A 7,166-nucleotide genomic window follows, 5' to 3' on the forward strand; every position below is an offset into this window, starting at 1 on the left:
CTCTCTCTCACACAAAGAAAGTTGTACTGTCCTCTGATTTACTTGTAGAGTGTCTGTTAGGTAACAATTTGGAGACTTCAGCTTGGGCTGAAGTGGAGTGGGAAGCCTATTCAGCAATGCTGGGCATATCTTTGCTTTAACTAGTACACACACTAAAAAGCAAAGGTAACAAGGAGCTCTGCAGCCTGGAACAATGGCTCAGGAAGCTCCTAAAAAGAGAGGCAGGTAGGGTAAAAAAGTTTCTCCCTGCTCAGACTTTCAATGAGGATCCCACTCTTGAAGGAGAGGAACCTACACCAGAGGAGCTTAAGGCTGATACAGCTAAGCTCCTAGGTGGGGTGGCAATCGGGGAAGAACTTAGTCTAGAGCAGAAGACCTGTCCTACTCTAGAAAGTCTGAGGTAGCACGCAGCAGCTCAGGAAGCAGGGGATGTCAGTGGTACCCATAGGGTCTACTGGGACAACAGCCTTGTTTATTGAGGCAAGGGACCCCAAACCTGGAACCAACAGGAGGTTAGTTATTCCTCAGAAGTTTATGGAGCTCTTGTTAACTTTAGCCCATGACATTCCCCTTGCAGGCCATTTGGGGCACAGCAATACTTGGGACAGACTGGCCCCTCACTTTCACTGTCCCCACATGTCTGAAGACACAAAGACGTTTTGTAGCTCCTGTATGACCTGTAAAGCCGGTGGCAAGACAGGGGGCACTCCAAAGACCCTTTCCCCTTAATTCCACTGCCAATTGTTGGGGTACCCTTTGAAAGGGTAGGGTAGATATGACTGGCCTTCCGGACCCTCTAACTGCATCTGGGAACAGGTTTTATCTGGTGGACCGTGTCACCAGGTACCCAGAGGCAATTCCTCTTAGGACCACTACAGCCCCTGCAGTGCCCAAAGTTCTCCTGGGAATATTTTCAAGGGTGGGTTTTCCTAAAGAGGTGGGATCAGAGAGAGATGCAAACTTCATGTTTGTACACCTTACAGCCATATGGAAGGAGTGTGGTGTAACATACAAATTCATCACCCCTTTTTACCAACGAGTGGGTTATTTGAGAGATTCAACAAAACCCTTCAAGGCATGATCATGGGACTCTCAAAAAACTAATAAGGAGCTGGGATGTCCTACTGCCTAACCTCTTCTTTGCCTGCAGGAAGGTTTCTCAAAAGGGAGTGTGCTACAGTCCCTTTGAACTTTTGTTTGGACGTCCTGTAAGGGGTCCCCTTGCCCTTGTGAAGGAAGGCTGGGAGCAACCCCCAAACCTCCCATACAGGACATAGTAGACTATGTATAGGGCCTAAGATCCAGAATGGCTTAATACATGAAGAGGGCATTTACACATCTTCAGGCTAGCTATGAACTGCAGAAGCAGTGGCATGACCAGAAGGCTGTACCAACTGTTTATTAGCCAGGATACTAAGTGTGAGTCCTAGAGCCTGTGGGTCCCAGGGCACTCCAAGATAAATGGAGTGCCCCCCACCTTTGTGGAGAGAAAAGGTGAGGTCACCTACCTGGTTGATCTAAGCACTGCCAGAAGACCCCACAGGGTGCAAGATGACTCCAAAGATCTTCTGGGTCAGTTCTCCAAACAGTTCTCCTTGAATCCTGGTCAAACCACATGGTGTGAACACATCAATGACACAGGTGACAGTCTGATTGCCAAAGCAAAATAAACAGGCAGTCTGATCATATCAGGGAATGCATCAAAGCAGATGTGCAAAAGGTGCTTGACCTAGGAGTTATTGAGCCTTCAGACAGCCCCTGGGCTAGTCCCGTAGTCTTAGTACCAAAACCCCACTCTCAGAATGGCAAAAAAGAGATGAGGTTCTGTGTGGACTACAAAGGCATCAATACAGTCACAAAGACAGATGCTCATCTAATCCCTAGGGGAGATGAGCTAATAGATACTCTGGCTGCTGCTAAGTATTCAAGCACCTTTGATTTGACTGCTAGATATCTGCAGATCAAATTGTCAGAGGGTGCCAAACCCAAAACAACATTATGCACTCCTAGTGGGCACTATCACTGTATAGTGATGCCCTTTGGACTAAAGAATGCCCCTGCGACATTTCAAAGGTTGGTGAACAAAGTTCTCCAATGACTGGAAAGCTTTAGCGCACCTTATCTCGACGACATAGCTGTCTTTAGCTCCACCTGGGAGGATCACCTGTCCACTCTGGAAATGTACTAAAGGCTCTGCAAAAAGCAGTTCTCACTATCAAGACATCAAAATGTCAGATAGGGCAGGGTAAAGTGGTTTATCTGGGCCACCCAGTAGATAGAGGCCAGTTCCAGCCACTCCAGGGCAAGATCCAGTCAATCTTGGATTGGGTTGCCCTTTTTACTCAGACCCAAGTCAAAGCCTTCCTAGGCCTGACTGGGTACCACCGGAGGTTCATTTATGGATATGGCTCCATTGTAGTCCACTTAAATGACCTCACATCCAGAAGGATGCTAAGAATGTTTTAAGGAGAGCTAGCTGCCAGAAAGGTTTTGATGACCTGAAACAGGACATGTGCTCTGCTCCCATTTTAAGAAGCCCTGATTACGCCAAACAGTTCATTGTACAAACAGATGCTTCAAAGGTAGGAATAGGGGCAGTACTCTCAGAAATGAATGATGAGGGCCAGGATCAACATGTCGCTTTTATAAGCAGAAGGTTGACCCCCAGAAAAAAAAACATTGGTCAGCCATTGAAAGGAAGGCCTTTGCTGTGGTCTGGGCCTTGAAGAAACTGGGGCCAGGCTTGTTTGGCACTTACTTCCTTGTTCAGATAGACCACAAGCCCCTCCCATAGCTTAAGGCAAATATCCCAAATTGTTAAGGTGGTTCATTTCCCTACAGGGAATGGACTATGCAGTGGGAGATAGACCTGGGAGTAACCACTCCAGTGCAGATGGACTCTCCAGGTATTTCCATTTAGAAAATAAAGGCTCAAACTGGGCAAGATTAGTCTTATTATCCTTCGTTTGGGAGGGAGGGGGGAATGTGTAGGAAAGTACCCTCTTTTTGACATGGTGACCCCAACTTTTTGCCTATCAGTATGACGGTTTTCACTGGGATTCTGCTAACCAGGACCCAACTGATGTGCTCTCTTTGGTTACCTAGGACGTTTGTGCACTTCACAATTGGCATACTCATGTCCCCTTAACAGGTCCCTAGTATATGGTACTTGGGTGCCCAGGGCATTGGGACACCATGGGCTGCAGCATGTATTGTGCCACCCATGGGAGCCCAAGCAAAATATGTCTGCAGGCCTGCCATTGCATACTTCGTGAAAAGGTGCAAGCACCCTTTCACCAGAGGTCACTACACCAGGTCACTCTAAGTCACCCCTATGGTAGGCCCTCCTAGCACAGAGCGCATGGTGCTGGTCCATGTGTATGAGGGCACACCTGCATGAGCAGAGATGCACCTATGAACTAAAGTTCTATTGCACTTCACTTCGTAAATGTGGGGAAGCCATTTTACCTGTCACCACCTGTGTCCAGCTACATAATGGTAACTCCGAACCTGGGCATGTTTGGTATCAAACATGTCAGAATCATACCCCAATACCAATGGCAGTATTGGTTGTATGATTCCATGCACTCTGGGGATCCTTAGAGGACCCCCCAGTATTGCTCCTTCCAGTCTTCCACAGTTTTCAAGGCAATCCACGCTGCTGCAGCCTCTCAAACTGGTTTCTGTCCTCCTACTGTTTGACCCGCTCAGGCAGGGGAAGGTTGAACAAAGGATTTCCTCTGGAAGAGGGAGGAAAAACCTGCTCCCTTGGACATAAGTGTTACAAGGCTGAGGAGGAATAGCCTCCCCAAGCCAGCGATTTGCTTTGAAGGGCACATTTGGTGCCATCTTTGCATAGACCAGTTTGCACCAGTCCAGGGACCACCTGTCCCTACTTTGATGTAAAACTGGTGAAAGAAAAGGGGAGTGGCCACTCCCCTGCCCATCACCACCCCACAGGAGGTGCCCAGGGCTCCTTCAGGTGGCCACTTGATTCTACCATTTTGAAACCACAATGTGCAGAGACCCCTGGGAGCATCTGAGTGGCCAGGTCAGGCAGGTGACGTCAGAGACTGTGCAAGGTAACCAAACCCTCTTTTAGGGCTATTTAGGAACTCCCTTGTGGGTGGGTCCCCAGATTAATTGTGCAAAACTCCACCAGGAGTCCGCTGTGTTGTCTACTTCTGCTCCTGGCCACCGGAACTGCAACTGGACACTTAAGAAACCAACAATACTGCAACTCCTGAGACGACCTCGCCTTGCAACATTGTTTCCCCGGCTCCTTCCAGCTATTGAAACATTTCCATGGCTGTGCATCCTCTGGGGTCGGCAAGACTTCAGCTGCACCAGGAAGCAAGAAGGAATCTCCCTCGGAGTGGAGGTGTCACTGCTGTGCATCTGCATGCACCTACAGCAACGACGTCCTGCTTTGTGGATCTGCTCTCCTCTGGAACTGTGTGAATCCTGCAACACAGGTGGTGGTCTGGAGTGGTCCGAGTGGTCCGCTTGGTCCTCTCTGCCCTGTGTCCACTTTGGGAGGTGAGCCCTTGTCTCTCCTTGCAGGACAGTACCCCTGTGCACCGCAACTCTTGCAGCAACCAGGGCTTGTTGTTCCCTGCTCAAAGGGATCTTAAGGCTCTGAGGCACTTCATCCTTGCAAGGAAAGTCTCTCCTTTGCTGCTCCAGTGACGTGTGACTCCTCTCTAGGTGTGCGGAATGGGCCTCACTGCAACTTATCTGTGCCTGCTGTCAGTGGGTTGCTTGTCGGGGCTGTAGCTGCTTCTGCTGACTCTCCCAACTGCTAAGGGTCAGCCCGGTCTCCTCATCAAGGATCGAGTCCACTGGACCTTGCTGGTCCTCTTCAGCCTTGCAACTCTTCTTTTGCTTCCTCTTGCATTTACCAAAGTTTGTTGGTGGTCCGTCTAACCACTGACCATCTGTGACCTGGTGACCAATGTGGGACATCATCTACACGGCACCAACGGCTCCTCTGTAGCTCCTGGGATGCACAGTGGATCTTCTCTTTCCCTTGTCGACCCGGATCTTCATCCACAGAAGGATGGGTAGAGGCTCCTGCACTGACTGGACACTCCATCGTGGACCGGACTCTGCCCCTATCTTTTGCAGGTCCTCTTCTTCTAGAATCCACTTTTTGGCTCCTTTGGTCTGGTCCTGTTCTTGCACAATCCATTTTCTAAGTCTTCTTGTTAGCCCTCGGGAAAACCTGGTACTTACCTCTGCTCGCCTGGTCGCTGCAGATCACTTAGGTACTCAAGTCTTGGGGTCCAAAGTTCTCCCAGCTCCCCTCTAACTATTCCATATCCTTAGGTTGGTGACTTCACGTCACATTCCACTATTTTAGTATATGGTTTGGTCGTCCCCTAGGGCCCTAACTATTTTTCTACAATTCTTGCCAATGCTTATTCCCTATAATAATCCCTAATTATTATTGTGTATTACACATATATATATATCAATATAAAATGTCACTTACCCAGTGTACATCTGTTCGTGGCATGTTCCGCTGCAGATTCACATGCTGTGCACTGTTCCTGCCAGCTAGTGTTGGGTTCGGAGTGTTACAAGTTGTTTTTCTTCGAAGAAGTCTTTTCGAGTCACGAGATCGAGGGACTCCTCCCATTTCGGCTCCATTGCGCATGGGCGTCGACTCCATCTTAGATTGTTTTCCCCACAGAGGGTGAGGTAGGAGTTGTGTATACTAGTAATAGTGCCCATGCAATGGAGTGAATACGTATGTACATAATGTAGTTTAAAGTAATATATTTACAAATTTACAAATGTTCAAGATCAACTTCTAAACGGCTACAGGCTCCCGGGGAGGCGGGTGGGTGCATGTGAATCTGCAGCGACTAATGCCACGAACAGATGTACACTGGGTAAGTGACATTTTCCGTTCAATGGCATGTGTAGCTGCAGATACACAAGCTGTGCATAGACTAGTAAGCAGTTATCTCCCCAAAAGCGGTGGTTCAGCCTGTAGGAGTTGAAGTTGTTTGAAACAATGTTCGTAGTACAGCTTGACCTACTGTGGCTTGTTGTGCAGTTAGCACATCTACACAGTAGTGTTTGGTAAATGTATGAGGCGTAGACCATGTAGCTGCCTTACATATTTTGGTCATTGGAATATTTCCTAGAAAGGCCATGGTAGCACCTTTCTTTCTAGTTGAGTGTGCCTTTGGTGTAATAGGCAGTTCTCTTTTTGCTTTGAGATAACAGGTTTGAATGCACTTAACTATCCATCTAGCAATGCCTTGTTTAGAAATTGGATTTCCTGTATGAGGTTTTTGGAAAGCAATAAATAATTGTTTTGTTTTTCGAATTAGTTTTGTTCTGTCAATGTAGTACATTAACGCTCTTTTGATGTCTAATGTATGTAGTGCTCTTTCAGCTACAGAATCTGGTTGTGGAAAGAACACTGGTAGTTCTACTGTTTGGTTCAAGTGGAACGGTGATATGACTTTTGGTAAGAATTTAGGATTTGTTCATATGACTACTTTATGCCTGTGTATCTGAATAAATGGTTCTTGTATGGTAAATGCTTGTATCTCACTTACTCTTCTTAGAGATGTGATAGCAATTAGGAATGTGACCTTCCATGTTAAATATTGCATTTCACATGAGTGCATAGGTTCGAAGGGTGGACCCATGAGGCAAGTTAAGACAATGTTGAGGTTCCACGAAGGAACTGGTGGTGTTCTTGGTGGTATAATTCTCTTTAGGCCTTCCATAAATGCTTTAATGACTGGTATCCTAAATAATGAAGTTGAGTGTGTAATTTGCAGATAAGCTGAAATTGCAGTAAGATGTATTTTAATGGATGAAAAAGCTAGCTTTGACTTTTGCAAATGTAGTAAGTAGCTTACAATGTCTTTAGCAGATGCGTGTAATGGCTGGATTTGATTATTGTGGCAATAATAAACAAATCTTTTCCACTTATTTGCATAGCAATGTCTAGTGGTTGGTTTCCTAGCTTGTTTTATGACCTCCATACATTCCTGTGTAAGGTCTAAGTGTCAGAATTCTAAGATTTCAGGAGCCAAATTGCTAGATTCAGCGATGCTGGATTTGGGTGTCTGATCTGTTGTTTGTGTTGAGTTAACAGATCTGGTTTGTTTGGTAGTTTGACATGAGGCACTACTGAGAGG

This window comes from Pleurodeles waltl, chromosome 8, assembly GCF_031143425.1.
Source record: "Pleurodeles waltl isolate 20211129_DDA chromosome 8, aPleWal1.hap1.20221129, whole genome shotgun sequence".
Classification (NCBI taxonomy): domain Eukaryota; kingdom Metazoa; phylum Chordata; class Amphibia; order Caudata; family Salamandridae; genus Pleurodeles; species Pleurodeles waltl.